Below are 21,819 nucleotides of genomic sequence, written 5' to 3'. Positions count from 1 at the left end.
GATTATACAAATTAATAATTAAAACATAATCAACTAGAATTAGCCATGATCAATAAAATCACTGTGAAAATCACGCCAATGTTATCATGCAAACATGGTTTCCCCTCTATGCCATAGAAAACGACTACTCACTAATAATTAAACAAGTAAATCAACTAAGATAATAAAGAAGCATAATTAAACTAAATAGAACACATAATAAAATCAGATAAGAAAACCTGTGATATTCAATCTTGTCACGACACCAAAATCCATGGCTTTTTTCTCAGTATATAAAATCCTCACTATTCTATGTGTCTAAACTTTTTAATAATACGTATCTGTGTCTAAGGATAATAATAAAATATGATGGTCTATCTAATAATAAACGTATTTTATTATTCTAATCAAATTACAAGGGAGACTTCTAAACCGAATAGGATTTCTTTGTAAAAATTCGTTGCTCTCTATTTTTCTGTGTTTCTGGGCTGCTCCAGATGGATTCTCCTTACTGGAAAATCTCTGAATTAAATAGAATTTCGTGGACTTCGCATGGACTGTTAGATCATCAAAATCAGACTTATGGATCTCTAGATACAGCCCAAACAGTATTTGCATCCCATGTAGTTCAATATTACAAATTTTCTTCTATTTTCACTCCAAAATATGACTTTTTGCTCCAAATTCTTCCCAATCTAGAATTTTCTTGTAACCTATAATAAAACATCAAATTCTATCAGATAAATATCAAAATTATTGCATAACTCAATAAATATGAGGACAAAATCATCTAAAATATATATAAAAATATATTTTATCGCGGTCACATGAGTGAAAGGGGGATGAAAATCCTGTCAAAAACTGATCTTCTTTGTGATCATAAGTTCATAGGTCTTGAGTTTTGTGAACATTGTGTTTTTGGAAAGCTACATCGTAGCAAGTTTTCTAAAGCAACACACAGAATAAAAGGCACACCTGATTACATTAATTCTGATTGTTGGGATCCTTCCCGGGTGGAGCTTTAGGGTGTCACGGTTTTTTGTGTCAATGATTGATGATTTCTCAAGAATGACTTGGGTGTTTATCATAAAGCATTAAAGTGAATCCTTTAAGATTTTCAAGCAGTGGAAGGCGTTACTGGTGAATCAAACAGGGAAAAAGATTAAGAGGTTGTGAACTGATAATGGCCTAGAATTTTACTCGTCTGAGTTTAATGAATTCTGCAAGAATGGGGGATTTCTAGATATCATACATTCATAGATACATCACAACAGAATGGTGTAGCAGAACGTATAAATCAGACAGTTCTGGAGAGAGCTAGGTGCATGTTCACTAATGCTGGACTAACTAAAAGATTCAGGGCAAAAGCGGTTAGTACACCATATTATATGATTAATCGTAGACCTCACATAGGTATTCATCTCATAAATCCTATTGAAAAATGGTCTGGTAAGCATGTTAATTACTCTGATTTAAGAGTTTTTGGTTGTATTGTCTACTATCATGTAAATAAGGGTAAATTGGAGCCACGAGTTAAAAAGGGGGTATTTGTAGGCTATAGAGATGGGGTTAAAGGTTATAGAATATGGTCTCCATATGAAAATAGGGTTATACTGAGTAAATGTAGTCTTTGATGAAAATTCTATGTTTAACTCTACTGTGAAATCTACTGTTGTTTCAGAAAGTGGTGGTGTTAAAAAACATGTGAAGCAGGGAGTTACTCAAGTTGAGAGTGAACCCCAACAGAAAGTTCAACAACAATCAGAATCAGAACCATCAGTTTCATCAATACTAATAGTGAACCAACACAGTTTGGCTCTTGATCGATCAAGGAGAGCTAATTATTGGGTGCCTCCAAGAAATATGGTTTTGAAGATATGGTGGCATATGCACTACAAGTTGTTGAAGAGGTAGATCATAGATCTGATGATCCATCCACTTACAAAGAAGCAGTTACATGTACTGAGTCTACAAAATGGTTTGCTGCAATGGGAGAAAAAATTGAGTCACTTCAGAAAAATAAGACTTGGGAATTGGTTAAATGGCCTCGAGACAAAAAGATTGTCACTTGTAAATGGGTCTACAAGAAGAAGAAAGAAGAAACATTCGTTGAGGGTATCAAGTACAAAGCTTCGTTAGTAGCTCAAGGGTTCACTCAAAAAGAGGGAGTAGACTATAATGAGATTCTTTCGCCAGTGGTTAGACATGCTTCCATCAGGGTGCTACTAGAAATAGCTGCACATCAGAATATGGAGCTTGAACAACTCAATGTGAAGACAACTTTTCTACATGGAGAGCTGGAAGAGGAGATATACATGACTCAACCATATGATTTTTAGTTTTCTGGTAAAGAAGACTATGTTTGCGAGTTGTTAAAGTTCTTGTATGAACTAAAGCAGTCTTCGAAGCGGTGGTACAAGAATTTCGACAGCTATATGATAGGTATTGGCTATACCAGGAGTCTATATGATTGTTGTGTTTATTATAGTAAGACAGCAAATGATTCTTTGATTTATCAGGTCTTGTATGTGGACGATATGTTGATAGCTGTAGAGAACAAGTCTGATTTTTAGAAGTTGAAGGGTCTTCTTAGTGCTGAGTTTGAGATGAAAGATTTGGGTGCAGCTCGAAAAATTCTTGGAATGGAGATTTATAGGGATAGAAGCAAAATAAAACTCTTCTTATTGCAGAAATGATACATTCAAAAGATTTTATCAAGGTTTGGCATGTCTACAACAAAGCTCATAGATACTCCTAATGTTGCAAATGCACATATGTCTGTTGCTTATGCACCTAAGTTTGCTGAGCAGAAGGATTACATATTTTGAGTTCCCTATGCTAGTGTAGTAGAGAGCTTGATGTATATAATGGTTTTTAATAGACCCGATCTTGCACAATCAGTCAGTGTTGTTAGTAAGTTTAAGGGTGATTCAGGCAAGGAGCATTGACAAGCTGTGAAGAGGGTTTTTCGGTACTTTAAAGATACGTCTGATGTGGGTCTCATTTATGGAGGCGATACAGGGTGTTTGGTGACAGAGTTTTCAGACTCTGATTATGCTGGAGATGTTGACAGTAGATGTGACGCCCTCAATCTCGGGGTTAGGAAATGAGGAACCACACACCAATATACTAATACCATAATAGCAGAAAAGTAATAAACCCCGATACTAACATGATCTAAACAGGATAAATTATGAGACAAGATTACAACTACCAACCAGAAAATAATATTATTACAACCCAAAATATAAATGAATTCAATTAATTCGATTCCGACTTGGAATCGACAGATAACCCAAAAGTATATGATTCAACTATTACATTTCCCACCATCGCTTACTCACACAGCATCAACCTGATCTGGCATCTGAAATCCTACAACACGGTAGTGACCGCCAGGATCGCTCTTACGAGCAGTGCGCCTAAGGCTGGCCATCTTCTCGCTTAACTGCCATGGTTAGATCAAAGCAAATAAATGAGCAAAGACGCTTAGCAAGTAACTATATAGCAGTTATAAATATCAACGTAAACAACGTTAACTTAGGCATTCTATTTTTGCATAAAACTGAACTAGGTGGCAGTATTCTTTTAACGGCTAGGTAAAGGCTTTGAAAAAAATCCAGGCTTTCAAGATTCAAAGTTTGGGAGAAAACTGACATTCATCACAAATCAACAACAAGGCTCTCAAGGAGTTTCTCATTCCAAAGGAAACAGTCATTCAAGCTTCGGGGATCAATAACAACATAAAGTGACAGGGTTCTCGATCAAATTTCCACTACTCTGAGGAAGATACTACTCATTCTATTCATTTCAAGTAATTAAGCAAGATGTTTTATCAAATATATACATTACTCTTTTTATAAAACATTAAAGAACCCTTGATTGGAATATCCATTTTTCAAATATAATACGGGTGATCAGCCCGTACTGACCTCCATCCGGTCATTAAGGTGCCTATGGCATTATTTCAGCCTTATAGTGGACTAGCCCCGCTAGCCTCTTATATAACTGGATTAGTCCCATTAGCCTCTTACGTCTCTATCCAATCTTCAAGGAATTCATTTGGAAAACCTTTACGTTGGAATACAAGTAAGTTTATCTAAATTCAGTTTTAACATTGTCGATAAATGAAATCAATTGGACTCTTTCAAGTCGAAAGTCATTCTTAAGTTCAATTTAAGAATTCAAGGAAAGTGAATAAATCGAAAATAAAAGGGGATCATAAGTTAACGATATTGATCAATCGTTGAACAAGGGTATAAGTTTGCAATAAGGATAGTTTCAAAGAACGATACGTAACAAGGTATAAGGAATAATAGGGCATCTCGGTTAACAAGATATAACATGTGAAAAGTTCATAAATCTCTTTTTAGGGTCAAGGATTAATAAGATATAGGGATAGGGTAACAATTTCTAGAAACAAAGGGGGTTATTGTTAGGGATCGTCATATAGACTTATAACGAGCTTATTACAAGGAACAATTTTAGGATTTCTCAAGAATCAATAACAAGTATAACAAAGAACTTTCATTCTATCATGGCATCAGTAATATCCTCTCTATATCAATTCATAATAGAAGCCAGAGTTACTTGCCTCAAAAGTTTTCCTGCTTTACGGAACCGGGGCTACTGCCACCTACGACCTTCTTTCCTTTACTATCTTGAATGCTTCCGCTATCCAAATCTACAATATAACATAAAACCCTAATTAGATACTCAATCAACTCTCGACATTTCTCAGAACATCTAATGTTTACCCCAATCGTAATAACACTTTACTTAGTGCTCACAAACATACTCACATAGCACATAATACGATATGCTTATAAACTCTTTATAGTATTGACCATAAGTCCTTTCGATCGACTCTGCAATATGCACTTATCATTTATGCAAGCAAACCCTACTTAACATATAACCACTTAACATCAAACAATTATCCCTTTCCCTTTTTATCAAAATTCGAATCAACACAACATGATAAAATCAAACAAATCTTTTATAAAACCAACATGCAATCACTTAACATTACATGCATACTTCTAGATTAAAATCCCAACGAATTATCAACTCAAACTCAAACTTAAATACACCATACAACCAAAATCATGAATCATATCAATTAATCAAGTAATTCGAACTATTTTCTTTTCTAAAATCCAAGCATCATTCGACCCTATTCAACCAAAACAACAAGCAACTAACCAACTTGGCATGCAAGGTCAAAAACCAAGAATCACACTTATTCTAAATCAAAAACACTTGATTATCAACCATTTAAACCATATCCTTTGAAAAAAATGAAACTAAACACAAATTTTAAACTAAAATTTAGAATGCATTCATAATTTTCAACATGCACACTCTCAGGGGGAAGGGAGGGAGATATATATAAAACATTTCAGGGGTGTTTTGGTCATTTGCAAAATCCCTCTTCCTTTTATTCTATTTTTGATTTACAAAATAATTGTAATATTGCAATTTATCCCCATTCCACTCACAAATAATTAAACCTTTTAATTTATAAACTAAAACATAAAATTAGCTCCTCACTTATATTTTAAGTAAATTTTTAAGCGAAGAGATTATTGATTATGGATTTTACAAATAATCCCAAAATAATATAATTACACTTCATAAAATCATTTTAAAATATTAGATCATCCAAATAAATCCAACTATCACTTTTAAAAAGTCCCTTGGACTATTTTAAGAATAATAAAACAAATCTCGCACCTTGATCACATATCTATAATTTACAAAAATGTTTAAAGATCAATAAAATCCTTATAAATCCTTTTAAAAACATTTAAAATTCCAAAGATCTCATATTTGAACACGCATACATCAAATAACATGCAACACGCATACATCAAATAACATGCAAATACACAAGATCATCAAATATATTTCACATTCGCACTCTTAAACACCTTAATCCCTTTTACAAAACGAGTTCCGTTCAACTTGACGGCCCAACAACACAACTTAAGCCCTTAGCTGACTCATCAAACTGGAACGAGTTACTTTACGTTCCCAGTTACTATTATACAACAATGATAAGAAAACCACAAAATCATTTAATCTTTTATTTATTCACATAAATTCACAATTATAGCACAAACTATACTTTATTCACTTAAATACATCGCGAAAATCCCAAACACTACAGTAGAGGATCTATGACTGGTTATACTTTTATTCTGGGTGGTTCAATTGTCAGTTGAAATGCTACTCTACAACTTACAGTGACTTTGTCTACTACAAAAGCAGAGTACATAGCATTGACAGAAGCCGCAAAAGAAGGAATATGGTTGAAAGGTCTGGTCAGTGATTTGGGTCTACATCATGATCAGGCTACAGTGTATCGTGACAATCTAAGTGCAATCTGTTTAGCCAAGGACCAGGTCCATCATGAGCGGACATAGCACATAGATGTAAGATATCATTCTCTGAGAAGTGAGAAGAAAATCAAGTTGATCAAAGTGGGTATTGTTGATAACCCATCTGATATGCTCACCAAGCCGGTTTCACATAGCAAGTTTCAATATTGTTTGAACTTGCTAATTGTTCGGAGTTGTTAATTTCCCTTTAAGGGCAATATCTAAGGCATATGAGTTTAGTCTGGTACATCTGACATTATTATGGTGCATCTGGTACATCTGTTTTTTTTAGTGGATTCAAGTTAAGGTGGAAATTTGTTAGATAATGCATAGAATCTGTTTTTTAGAGAGTACTGTATAAACTCTCGAGGGCATAACCTAAACATATGTTGTAATTTGTAACTTTAAAATATCAATAAAAATTTATTTTCTACATATATATGTCTTTTTTATTGCTTCGTTGTAATACTTGTAATTGAGACATTGTTTTTGAAAAATAATTTGACTGGTTTCTAAACAATCCATTTCGGTAGTAGTACTTAACTTAACATATCAAGTTGGTTTATATTAGTACAAAATAAATAAATTCCGAGTTGTTACTGAGGAGCAGCTCCCCTAGTTCACCGCGCACACATGTATTATATCATTACAAATGAGATTAAGGTGATTCCATGTTTAACATGTTTTTCGTGCTTAAACTCAAATAATCTTAAATGAGACTCAAAAGTAGGATATTTCTATTTTTCTATTAAAAATAGTAATACAATTAAACCTCGATGAAGTAATAATCGATAAAGTAATAACCTCACTAAAATAATATTTTTCTCCGGTCCCAACATAATGGACACAGTGTATTTTTACTCCCGGTAAAGTAATAAACTTGCTAAAATAATATTTTTTCTTGGTCCCGACCCTATTTATATTATCTTAAAGGCTACTATTGCCCTTATAACTTTTACCCACTAATTCACCCATGATCCGTGATTGATGACCCATTTAATGTTTTTACACATAAAACTTTATATTATACACATATTTATGATTTTTTACATTTAAATCCATTTAACCCATATAGAAACTAAACTTACATATCAATCTATACACCTAAACCGCTCCCTAATTATAGAAACTGAATATTTTGAATTTTTTTTGAATTGTATTCTTTCTAAACATAGTAATGCTGTTAAAACTTGACAACCCACTGATTGATAATGCTTATACGTGAAATCAATACATTCTTGATTCATCATCTGTCCGAATCAATTTTTTAAAATTCAAATTATTATGTATATTCTTGATTCTTAAATACTCATCCACCCCATATATAAATTCGGTATCTTTTTTCTGATTTGTTTCTATTTTGATTTTTATATTATTTTTATATATTCATATGTACTCATATTTGGGTGATTTATGCATATAAAAAATGATGATGAACCATAAATCAATTACTTTGAAAAGTGTTAATTAAGGTATGTATGTATGTATATATATATATGTGTGTGTGTGTGTGTGTATAAATGTTATTATGTGTTACTTGGGAAAAGATCTTCAAATTCTTTGTTTATATACATCTTTTATTAATTTTGTTTGACTTGTGCAGAAAGTAAATAAATAAATACAACAGGTGAATAATTTGATAATATGGACGAGTTATGTATATGCTTTTACGTTTATCTTGATATGTACATACCATAGAGGAGGTATTTTATAATGATGATGATAATTAGTGATTTTGCCTATGATATTGTTTTGATTAATTGTGTCATGTAATCAAGATATGTTCACCAACTATTTGATCTGCTGTCTCAATGAAGAGCTTATAATCTGACAATATATATTTATTTTTGTGCAGAAAGTGAATGAATTGATAGTAGTGGTAAATAATTTGATACCATGGATGAGTTATGTGTATAAATACATTTAAGTTTATCTTGATTTGTACATGGTATATGATTGATTTTTACATTCATATTCAGGTATTTTAAAATGATGACGGAGGTTAGTAATTTTGCCTAAGATATTATTTTGTTTAATTGTGCTTGATAATCAAGATATGTTCACCAACTGCTTGATCTGGTGTCTCAATGAAGTGCTTTTTTATTATGTTTATTTATTAGTAAACTACTACCACGTCCTGTTATCTTTTATGAACTTATTAGAGATGAGTCAGGCTAGTTGGAATTTTTTTATTATGAACTTGACACTGATTGTGGGTTGCTGAGATGAAATGGAAGGTAATCACACATTGATATAACGTTTCGCAGTTATGTTATGTCTTCTTTTTAATTCTTTCAAGTATTAAATTTTCATGTTGATAAATACTTTCACGGGAGGCGTATATTGGATACACAACTATAATAGACACACAACTATTATATACTCTCCCTGCTGTTTTTCTTTTTTCACTCATGTGTTTTCAAACTGCAGTATATCCTATCCTATGTATAGAAGCTAAATACATTATATTTCATCATTGCTTACAGAATACAACATTTATTAGCCTACCACTGAAGACTTTAAACCAGCCTGTTATACCACTTATTTTTTAGGGCAGCCACTATTTTGCAAGATATTCACCTGAGAAAGTGTTGCAGTTGTTGATAACCTTTGTGTTACATGCTTATTCTTCATTTAATATTTTCCAGAAGCTTTGAACTATATACTAAGTCTTCCATATTATCTCACTACATGCATCTTACTTTCTTCTAGACAGTTGACCACATTATTACAACTTTTTATTTCATATAGACCAGAACCTTCCTCACTACAAACTCTGTTGTGTGAAACGGAACTTGAAATTACTACCACTTGATGTAGAGCTTTTGTGTGCACAAATTTATATAACCTTTGGTTTATTTAATAATTATGCTTCCAGAGATTTTGACTTTTATTCTACTTATCTTTGAATTTGTTTGACAGGTGCAACAAGCTTTACTCACCAACAAAAAAATATTACTCTTTTAAGGCCAAACGTGCAAATTACGTCGTCAAGGTCTTCATTAACTGGCCAGATATTATATTATTTATTTACAAACAATTTGATTAGTATATATAAGTGATTTGTGAAACATGTTTGAAGTAGTATAATTTAATTATTTAAATTGACATAGAGACATAGATTTGAAGTGTATGATATTCATAGTCCAAATGTAAAAAATCAATCTCCAAATTTATCAAAAGGAGTATCATAATACTACATTTTTTTAGTTTATTTTAAAAAATTCCGACATGGATTGTGAAAGTAGTATGATCATTCAGCATAGAAGGCACCTATTTGGTCTCCAAGCCACTTGAGAAGAGTTTTGAGTTTGGTAACAAGTTTGAACCTGAGAGGAAAATGTAGTTAGCTAGGTCTTTAGGACTACAATCTAGACACTATTTGGTTCTAGAACAGGAGGGCTAGCTGGAAGACTAACAATTAGAGAGAGACTTGAATATTCTCAAGACAAAATATGATGCTCTTAGGGATGATAATGATTCCCTTTGGTTTAAGAACAAGAAACTCGATGGAGAGGTATAATATTACAAGTAATAATTTTCTATAATTGTGTAAGAAAGAAACTTTGTATATTGATGATATTAAATTTTACTCTTTATAAATTAATCTTAACGAAATTTTCCCATTTTATACCATGAGAACAGGACTATAAACCTCAACAGAGAAAATCATGAAGGTCCTTGGAGTAACGGAAGTGAAAATAGTAGTGATGTCAACACTAGCTACTACAAGTACTCAAATTATTCAAATTAAAGTACTATAATTTTAATTTCTGCAAGGATATTACCTTCACAAATTCCAACATTCATAATATATATTTCCCAGTTAATATATCCAACAACTTAAAATTGTATTACAAGACTTTAATATTAATGTAAAGTTAACATTATTATATATGTCATGTCTAACTTAAGTATTACTCTAAAATTTATCATCTACATCAGACCTTTTGCATGCTCATCAAAGACTCAATCAAATAATTTCGGACCAAACCTTTGTTAGCATGTTTAATGGCATCAATGAGTACCCTGTTTCTGGCCATGACACGAGCAACAAACTTTCTATTGATCGCCAACATTTATATAAATATTAATGATCTAAGTTGAACCTGTTAATCACCTAAATGACACACACGATTATAGTGCATAAGTGCATTATCCTTAATTTTTATTTATCTTGGAATTTGTAATTATCAGATACTAATACATAGATCAACACTAGATTTGTTTTTGCATGCAATCCTTCTGATAAAAGCTAAAATCGGGGTCTTGATATCTTGAATGTGCTTTTTTATTAGTTAACACACATTTTTTGCATACAAATATCACAAGCACCGTAAAAAAATAATTGTATTTTTATTAACATTGTGTTTGTGTTTAGTAACAAACATAAGCATCGTAATACTATGGTGGTTGTTGATTTTTTAACTTTACTTTGATTTGTCATGTGATATTTGCAGGAGATCGACTCATCAACGGAAGTTCTTATGATGGGTCTTGAAGGTTAGATTTTCGTATAGTTAGGCTTTTAAAGAGTAATACTCGACAATGGAAGTTCTTCACCAAATTCTTAATTTCTAGAGTATCACCTCGTATACACAAATTTTCTTGCAATTATGAAAAGAATGGTCAATTTTTCATAATGATGGTTTTCTGAGTGCAAATACAGTCAAATGATACATAGTGAAAGTCTCAAGTTCATCTCTGAATTCCTTGGAATGAACTTTGTTAATTTGAATAAGAAGATAGTCAACAGTGAAAAGTCTGTAAAATCTGCGGTCAATGGCTTTATGGGAGTTGTTGTCTAATAACTTTTATGTTATGATAAACTCAGGTGTTGAGATTGGCAATGCTGGTGAGTGTCTTATATTGGAATCACCTGTGTACTTTCTGAGATTGTCGTTATAGACCCTACAAATCATGAATTACACAAGCAAGATTGTGTAGGCATGTTTCTCCTTTAAAGTGGTTTTGTTAGCCTATCTGCATACCCAGGCATTCTCTTCTAAGTTGTCCTTATAATTTTCTTATTAGTTTTAACATTTTTAACTTATTATAGAAAATATTGATACTGACAAAAAGTATGTCAAATGAGTATGAATAAAGTTACTAAGTTTGTCAGCAAATTTACTCTTGGACAATTTTGTGCAAATCATATAAATATATCACACTTGAGCACAAATTGTTTTATTGATAATTATATATATATAATAATTTTTTTACTATTATCTTTCGAACTTAAATGTACTTCCAATTCAAAAGATTTTTTATAAACTTATTTAATACATATAAAAAAATTGAGAATTTGTGAAGTGAATTAGGAAATAATAATATTATCTTTAAAAAATATAATAAATTCAAAAAAAATAAAAATAATAAATATTTCATTTCGGATAGGGCTTATCATAGGTATATATTAAATTTCTTAACACGTGTTTGAGCGTAAATTTATTAAATAATAATAATATAAATGGATCAAATGTCGTTATCAACCAGTTTGGTGTTCTCTTTTATATGTTGTAAGGCGACCTTTTATAACAATTTCAATTTTTTGCTTCAATCAAATATTTTAATTATATTACATATAATTTTATAATTCACTTAAAAATAAATTAATATTAATACATACCTATGATACTCTAATGATTTTTGATCTAAAACTATTTTTGGAAAAATGATAGAAACCAAGATCTAATAACAAGACTAAGAAAACAGAAAGAAAATAAAGAGATTGGGGTTTTTCACCTGTGAAAATCGGCGAAAACTCAGGCGGCGACTATATTTGAGAAAGAGAAAAGGAAGCAAGAGAGAAACTTAAATTGACACCTCTCTAATGTACCTTTTTAATTACAGAATAGAAACCGTCACTAAAAATATTATTTTGATTTGATTTAAGTTTTTAAATTATTGAGAAGTAAATTTAAGAAACAAATTAATGTGATCTGATTTTTTATAAAATTTAACATATGATACTGAGCACTATTATTTTAACATCCTTTTCAATTGATACTTTTTCATTATTATACATATTTCTCTATTTTTTTAATCGTAGGTAACCCGCAGCCGCTAGCCTTCGGGTGCGCACTGGGTAAACTGTTAGATTTATTTGTGATGTCATGTCTAATAATGATTTGTGTTTAGTTTTCAGATCTTAAATAACAGGACAAATCAGGACTTAACTGGAAATCAGTACTTATACTGAAGTCAGAACTTAAGATATTAGAACTTAAGTTATCAGAACTTAAGATATCAGAAGATATTCATCAAAAGATAATATCAGGACTTAAGAAGACTTTCAGATAAGGAAGGTGGTTGATTGAAGGGAAAGAAGATCAAGACTAAAACAAGAAGAGGTATGCATGGAGAAGAATTCTATGAAGAATAAAAGACTTGGAGGAAAAGATAACTAATTGATATATTTTAGGATACAGAATTATATTCGATATCAATTAGAGATTATGTTGTAACTGTGTGGTATAAAAATACAGACATAGGGTTTACACTATATGTGTTATCGTTATCGAGAATATTATTCATTGTAACCCTGGCAGCTCTCATGATATTTATTCATCACTGAGAGAGAACGGTTCCATTGCAATACTGTTTTATTAATAAGATTATTTTTTGTTACATACTTAAGTTCTTAATTCGATTTGATTGTAGTATACACTGTATTCAACCCCCTTCTACAGTGTGTGTGACCTAACAAGTGGTATCAGAGCCAATCTGTTAACACATATACAGTAAAGATCCAAAATAATCATGTCTGAAGAAGAATAAACTCCAACCAAGCCCACCAAAACTGAAGAAACTCCAAAGACTCAAATCCACAGTCGATATGAGACTATTAGGGTTCCCATGCTGAGACCTTCTGAATATCCCATATGGAAAGTGAGGATGGCTATGTTTCCGGAAGCTACAGATCCAGAATACCTTGACAGAAATAATGAAGGACCGCATAAGCCAACCAAGCTCTCTGTTGTAGTTGCAGATCAGCTAGCAAAGACTGTACCAAAGGAGAAAAGTGAGTATACAGCTGAAGATATCTCATATATTGCCAAGGATGCAAAGGAAAGGCATTTGTTGCATAGTGCATTGATAATGTCATGTCAAACAGGGTAATTAACTGCAAGACTGCAAAGGAGATATGGGATGCCTTAGAGACAAGATGCCAGGGAACTGATGCAATTAAGAAGAACATGAGGACTATACTCACTCAAGAGTATGAGCACTTTGACTCAAAACCTGATGAGTCATTAACTGGTTTATATGACAGATTTGGCAAACTCTTGAATGATCTGTCACTGGTGGATAAGGAATATGATCTTGAAGATTCTAATCTTAAATTCCTATTAGCTCTTCCTGAAAGTTGAGATTTGAAGGCAACTACTATAAGAGACAACTATGCTCTTGATGAAACTACTCTTGATGAAATTTATGGTATGCTCAAAACTCATGAACTTGAGATGGATCAAAGAAGCAAGAGACATGGGAGAAAGTCAAGGACAGTTGCTCTTAAGGCTGAGGAGGAATCCCCCAAAGTGGTTGTCTCAAAGAAAGGCAAAGGAAAGGCTCTCATCACAAAGTCTGATACTGAGTCATCAAGTTCTGATAATGATAGGGATTCAGAAACTGAAAGTCTATCTGAGATGGATGCTGATGAAGGGATGATGAGATTGTGTGCTCTTATGGTGAAGAATATCACAAAGATAGCCTACAGGAAACTCAGAAGGGGAAAGAAGTTTTCCAGGAAAAGTGGAAGTTCTGATAAGAAGGGATTCAAAAAATCTGAAGGCAAAGTAGGAAAGTCTGAGAAAGGAGATTACTCAAATGTTAAATGCTACAATTGTGGTAAGAAAGGCCACATATCTCCTGATTGCAAGAAAGGAAAAGGTGACAAAGGAAAAGCACTTATCACAAAGAAGAAAAGCTGGACAGACATTTCAGATTCTGAAGATGAGGTGAACTATGTCTTGATGGCAAATGCTGATAGCAGTTCTGATGTTGCTGAGTTAAAGGTACCTCAAACAATCTATGCTTTTCATACTGATGATATTACTGAGTTGAGATCTTATCTTAAAACCATATTCATTAGCTATAGAGATCAGACTTTAACATATGATAGGTTAACTTCTGAAAATCTGGCTTTTAAGAAAAGGAATGACTATTTAGAAAAGGAGTTATTTATGTTCCATCAACCTCAGAAAAAAAGGTGATGCTTTTTATGTTAGAGATGAAGTGCTAAAATTGAATCAATCTCTAAAAACTGAGTTAGAAAAGAAAAGAGAGATTATCAGGACTTGGACTAACTCTGGAAGAATAACTCAGAATTTGCTAAGTAGTGGAAACTGGAAAGAGGGCTTAGGTTATGGAGATGATAAAAGTGAAATAGGAACTGAACAAATTAAGCCAATTATTGTTAGACAAACTGGTAAGCCAATGGTAAATCCTGTTAAGTTTGTAGCTAAAACTGTAAAGTCTGATTCTGAAAGATGAAAGATACTGAGACAGAAGTTAAGGCAGAGTCAACTTCTGACAAATTAAAATAGGATAAGCCAACTGAAGTCAACATAGGCTTAATGACAAAAAGGCAGCTTAAGCATAAGCTGAAAGAGATTAAGAATGTAAACAAGGTAAAGCCACCTAGGAAAAATAGGAATGGAAAGGAAGGTATGAATAAAAGCAATAATTATAAGCCTGTTCCTAATGCTCCTATAAAGAAATGCTATAACTGTGAAAATTCTAACCATCTTTCTTCTTTTTGCAGGAAGAATAAGGATATAAACTATTTACCTCCTAAATCAGGAGTTAAGAGCCAGTCTGTTAGGTTTAAACCACAAAATCCTTATTTTCATTGTGGTAGTTTATGACATTCCATTTATACTTGTAAGGAATATCATAGTTTGTACTATGATTATTATCAAATAAAACCTTCTTTAAAGAAATTTAGCATTATTCCTTCTGGTGTAAGTTCTGATGCAAAGTCTGATACTGTAAATTCTGATAAATAGCATGTTAGCATAAACTCTGAAATTAAATCCGCTGCAAATACTATCAAACTTAATAAGGCCAAAGGATCCAAGCAAGTCTGGGTCCTTAAAACTAATCATTAGTGGTTTTTTTGATTGCAGGGCAACAAGAAAAACATCCTAGTTCTGGAAAGTGGATGTACAGGACATATGACTGGTAATAAAGCCCTGCTATCAGATTTTGTGGAGAAAGCTGGCCCAGGAGTTTCTTATGGAGATGGCAACATGGGAAAAACTCTGGGATATGGCAATATCAATCTTGGGAATGTCATCATTGAAAAAGTAGCTCTAGTCTCAGGATTTAAACAAAATTTGCTGAGTGTTAGTCAAATCTGTGACAGAGGTTATCATGTGGATTTCATTGAAGAACATTGTGAAGTTGTAAGCAAATCTACATGCAAAGTTGTTCTGAAGGGATACAGGCATGGTAACATTTATGAAGCCAATCTTTCAACAAGTTCTGATGGTTCTGCAATCTGTCTGTTAAGCAGAGCATCAATTGAAGAAAGCTGGGATTGGCACAAGAAACTCTCTCATTTAAATTTTAACAATATAAATGAACTAGTCAAGAAAGATCTTGTGAGAGGACTGCCAAAATCAGTATTTGCTCCTGATGGCCTTTGTGATTCATGTCAAAAGGCAAAACAAAGAAAATCTTCATTCAAGAGCAAGACTGAATCTTCAATTCTTGAGCCTTATCACCTACTACATGTTGATCTATTTGGTCCAGTAAATGTCATGTCTATTGCAAAGAAGAAATATGCTATGGTCATAGTAGATGAGTTTACCAGATACACATGGGTGTATTTCTTGCACACAAAAAGTGAAACTGCATCTATCTTGATTGATCATGTCAAACAACTGGATAAATTGGTCAAAGTCTCTGTAAAAATCATAAGAAGTGATAATGGCACTGAGTTCAAGAATTTGATCATGGAAGAGTTCTGCAAGACCATGGAATAAAGCAGGAATTCTCTGCTCCTGGAACTCCACAACAAAATGGAGTTGTTGAAAGAAAGAATGGAACTCTTATTGAAGCTGCACGAACTATGCTTGATGAAGCAAAGTTACCAGCCTACTTTTGGGCTGAAGCTGTGCAGACTGCTTATTTTACTCAGAATGCAACGCTTATCAACAAGCATTGAAAGACACCATATGAGATGGTGAAGAATAAGAAGCCAAATATGAAGTACTTTCATGTATTTGGATGCAAGTGTTTTGTTATTAAGACTCATCCAGAACAGCTATCCAAATCTGATCTAAAAGTTGATGAAGGAATTTTTTGTTGGATATCCACTTTCCACAAAAGCCTTCAGAGTCTACAATTTAAGAACAAGGGTTATCATGGAATCTATCAATGTCTCTTTTGATGATAAGAAGATTACTGGACTTGAAGATTTCAATGATCATGATCAGCTGAGATTTGAGAATGAAGTTTTAAATTCTGATTCTGTAAATTCTGATAATCTAAATCCTGATACTGTAAACTCTGGTGGGTTAAACTCTGATGTTATTGGAACTGTGGTGACTACGCCTAAGGAAAATGCACCTGTGTAGGGGAGTATATTGAAGATCCAACCACATCTCAAGAAGCATCATAACTTAGAACAGGCTCTTCAAGTTCTGATGGGCCAAGTTCTGATAATTTTGAAAACTCAAATTCTGAAGAATCCAACTCAGAGAGCATAATTTCAGGGGGAGCATCAAAAAATATTGATGGAGACAGCATGGATCATGGGGGAGCATCCAGTTCTAGGGATCACCTTCCATCTGCAAGAAAGTGGACTAAAGCACATACACCTGACTTGATTATTGGAAATCCTGAAGCAGGTGTTAGAACTAGAACAGCAACATCAAATGAATGTCTCTATCATTCTTTTCTTTCTCAGACTGAACCAAAGATTATGGAAGAAGCCCTTCAAGATGCTGATTGGGTGCAAGCAATACAGGAAGAGTTAAATGAATTTGAAAGAAATAAAGTCTAGACCCTAGTGCCAAGACCAAAGAATAGATCTGTTGTTGGTACAAAGTGGGTGTTCAGAAATAAAACTGATAGTGATTGTATAATTACAATAAATAAAGCAAGGCTGGTTGAAAAAGGATATTCTCAACAGGAGGGAATTGATTATGATGAAACATTTGCACCAGTTGCTAGATTGAAAGCCATAAGGGTACTTCTGGCTTATGCTGCTCACAAAAAGTTTAAAGTCTTTCAAATGGATGTACAAAGTGTTTTTCTTAATGGAGAATTGGAAGAAGTATAAGTTGAACAACCTCCAGGTTTTGTAGATTCAAAATTTCCTAATCATGTCTACAGACTTGATAAAGCACCTTATGGCCTTAAGCAAGATCCAAGAGTATGGTATGAGATATTAGCTCAGTTTCTTCTGGAAAGTGGATTTAACAGAGGGACTATTGACAAAACTTTATTATATCTCAACCATGGAAATGACTTACTTTTGGTACAGATATATGTTGATGATATCATTTTTGGATCTACAAATGACAGACTTTGTAAACGGTTTGCCAAGCTAATGTAATCAAGATATCAAATGAGTATGATGGGGGAACTTAGCTATTTTCTGGGTCTTCAAGTCAAGCAGAACGAAGAATGAACTTTTATTTATCAATCTAAGTATACCAGAAATTTGGAATGCAAGACTGTTCAAGTGCATCCACTCCCATCGCCACTGCAACAAAATTGGATAAGGATACTGGTACATCAGTAGATATTACTGATTACAGAGGTATGATTGGCTCACTACTCTATCTAACTGCAAGTAAACCTGATATCATGTATGTCACCTGTCTTTGTACAAGATTTCAAGAAGATCCAAGAGAACCTCACTTAACAGCTGTGAAAAGAATTTTCAAGTACCTTAAGGGTACAACTGATCTAGGATTATGGTATCCTAGGGAATCAGACTTTAAGATAATAGGTTACTCAGATGCAGATTTTGCAGGATGCAAAATTGGCAGGAAAAGCACAAGTGGAAGCTACCAATTCTTGGAGGCAGATTAGTTTCTTGGTTTAGCAAGAAACAAAAGTCAATTTCCACATCAAATGCAGAGGCAGAGTACATTGCTGCAGGAAGCTGTTGTGCACAGATTCTTTGGATGAAGAATCAGTTACTGGATTATGGGTTAGAATTTTCTAAAATCCCTATTTACTATGATAATCAAAGTGCTATTGCTATGACAGGTAATCCAGTTCAGCACTTAATGATAAAGCACATCAGCATTAGGTACCACTTCATAAGGGAACATGTGATGGAAGGTACAGTGGAATTGCATTTTGTTCCAACAGATCAACAACTAGCAGATATCTTCACAAAACCACTGTGTGAAGCTACTTTTACAAGATTGGTAAATGAACTTGGAATGGTTTCAGGTTCTTTTTAAATCTGTTTAGATTATGTTCTGATATATCAGACTTTATGATCAGTATTTACAGATATTACTATCTTTATGTAATTTGTGCTTAAATTGAAATTTACCTAAGTGTTGATTGTTGTCTGATGTGAATTTCTAAACTCTGATAGTATTATGAATGTTTCTGTGACTATTCAATCCAATGAGGATAAATGTGCTAGATGTTGACCTAGTAGTCTCTAATATACTAAATAACCCATGTTTAAAGTAATTGTTTATGTGGAAATCTTTTAACATAAGCAAATTCTGATATTGAGCTTGGTTAGGTTTACTTTGTGTTTCTTATTACTAAGTCAAAAACTAGAATAATGCTTTATATCTGTTAAGTTCTGATGTTGGTAAATCTTATGGATGTACTAAGTGCTGATAAGCCTCGCTTATCAAAAGAAAAAGTAAAAAAAATAAAATATCAGGTACTCCTTTGAGATCTAGAGAAAAATATATTTGGAAGGGAAGACCCAAGTGCATTGTTGGTATTAAGTAATATGCATTAGAAAAGCAAAATAAAATTTTCTTGGTGACTTTTCACATTCTCTGATTACTGGAGAAATACTCTTATAACAGCATAAATTCTGATAAGCAGTCGTGACTCACTTACACTGAGAAGCCACTGTAAAAAGGAATTTCAAAATATTCATAAAATGAGCACAAAACAGTTGAGGTGGACTCATGCATGAACTCATTCTATAGTAGCCTTCAGACTAATGACAGATTTTGAGAAAAGTTCTTAGTTATGCCTTATTTCTAAGTTATAATGAAGTGAATTAGACTTTACTCTGTGTATGATATTTATCTTAAATCACACACTTACACTCCATATGAATGATGAAAATTACTGTGGTGATAAATGTTATTTTAGATTAACAGTTTAAGTGTTAGTTGCATAAATTCTGAGGACAAGTTCTGATGGAAGTTCTGATGATTAAGTTCTGCTGAAACCATATCAGTATTTGTGTGAAGGATTACAGAAATAAACGTTCACTTTTTGAGTACATGAGCCATATTCTGATGACCTTTAAATTCTGATAATAGTCAAGTTCTGATGCTACGTGGCAGTATTTATTTCCTTGATTTATTTTTGGGTCAATACTTGAACGGTTATATTTTATCAGAATATTGGTTTAAGTGAGATAAAGACAGTCATAATTACTTGTTTAGTGGGAACAGTTTTTTTTAAAAAAAACTGCATGTGTATAGTAATCATTACTTATTTCCCATGCCCATTAACTATTGTCTTAACTACTGCATGGCTGACAGGTGTAAAGACTGTTCCAATTCGTCTTAATTGTTGTCAAGTGGCGTGCATAAGTAAAAGAGAGAAAAGATTTTAAATATTTTATCTACTTTTGTATTCAATACTCTCTCTCTCTTTTCTCTTATTTTCTCTATATTCACTGACGGTTTTTACACGGGAATTTTACCAAACACCTTTCAGGCATTCTTATTTCTCACTTATTTTTCAATGGCACCCAAGGATATAATCTTTAATGGAGCAAAGTTTGTGCCCAACAACTACGCTGCCATTATCACTAAGACTGAAGCTCCTTCGAAACTTCATTTTATGCAGGATTTCTTATCTCATAGTGAAATTGGGTTCGCTTTGACGCAGCCATCCACTTTATCTGGAACTCAAGTTCTGACGTTCTGGCGAACGGGACTTTATGATGATGGTGGTAAGGATGGGACTCCAAGCATCATTTTTACAGCAAAGGAGGTGGAGTACGTTGTTACTCAGGCAACAGCTCGAAAAGCTTTACACCTACCTGAAAATTGTCAATTCAGTTCTGCTGTGGAGGAGCCCTTGCTACAACAAATGATGGCTAATCTAGGGTATAAAAAGAGTTTAGCTAAGATGGGTCAACTCAATCGCCCATATATTCGAAGGGAATGAAGCTTCTTCTTCGATTGCATCACGAAGACGTTTTCCAACAAGTGCTCAAATTTTGATGTCATTCCTATTCTGACACAACAAATTGGGTATGCACTCTTAAACCAGTCTCATTTTGATTATGCAAAGACTGTGTTATGTTTTATAGGAGATAGAATGAAAGAGGACAGGAATGTAGTTTACTTTGCTAGATTCTGTCAGTTAATTTACAGTTACTGTACATCAGATGAACCACAACTAGCAAGTGAACACATAGAACCTTTTAGGTTAGCAAAAAGGGCTTAACTGATATCTTAACTGCTGACAACAAGAAGGAGGTTTTGAGACCCCTTAGAATTCCTTTATCAGTAAAGCAAGCTCTAGTAAATGCTGATTCTAATACCTATTCATTGCTATATCCTGATGTCCAACCCACCAACACACAACAACCATCAGAACCAACCACTAACCAAACACAGAAACCACAACCATCATCACATAATCAAGTGAAGCCTTCTTCTTCTAGAGCAAAGAGGACTAAGACAGTACCTCAGTCACAGCAGAAAAGAAGGAAGATGATTTTAAGAGATGAGTCTGATGATGAAGTATATTTCAACCATCAGCACCTGTTGCTGAAGTAGCTGAGAAGGTCTCTTCTCAGAAAGCTCAAGAAACTGGGAGTTCTAGGCCCCTGAAAAGGCTTAGAAAGCTAAACTCCCAGAGTCTCTCCATTAGCTAAGAGACTTAAAAAGCAAAGAGCAAGGAGGGCTGTAGAAGAATCAACCTCTGAAGAAGGAATGGAAGCAGTAGCTGTGGAAGGGGATCAGGAATCTTTGATCCCACAAGAACCTACTATAGTTGAATCTCTTCCAAGTGCTGAGCCAGAAACTACTCAAATGCATACACCTCATGTGTCTCCAATACAGTCTCCAGTACATGCTGATAACCCAGGTACAAGTGTTGAAATTGATATCAACAACTTGGATGTGCCTATGGTCTTGCATCTGGAAGCTCCACTTACTCAGCAAACTCCGCCAATAACTCTACTACTAGATGTTGATGTCACTGCAGATGAATCTTCTATTGCTTCACATACAATTATTCTATCACAAGATGCTGATACTGAAGA

At 33.4% G+C, this 21,819-nt stretch overlaps 1 long non-coding RNA gene across 1 annotated transcript; it reads left to right on the top strand.

Moving 5' to 3' along the window:
• The first annotated feature begins 7,786 nt into the window (after window positions 1-7,786).
• Window positions 7,787-11,050, top strand: LOC141690006 (uncharacterized). Its single transcript, XR_012562630.1, has 3 exons — window positions 7,787-7,834; window positions 9,285-9,357; window positions 10,823-11,050. It is a non-coding gene; the product is annotated as an uncharacterized LOC141690006 (long non-coding RNA).
• Window positions 11,051-21,819: the final 10,769 nt, after the last annotated feature.

Source organism: Apium graveolens, chromosome 10 (assembly GCF_009905375.1).
Source record: "Apium graveolens cultivar Ventura chromosome 10, ASM990537v1, whole genome shotgun sequence".
NCBI lineage: Eukaryota > Viridiplantae > Streptophyta > Magnoliopsida > Apiales > Apiaceae > Apium > Apium graveolens.
Note: the sequence above shows the minus strand (reverse complement) of the source record. Positions and strands in the feature narration are given on the sequence as shown.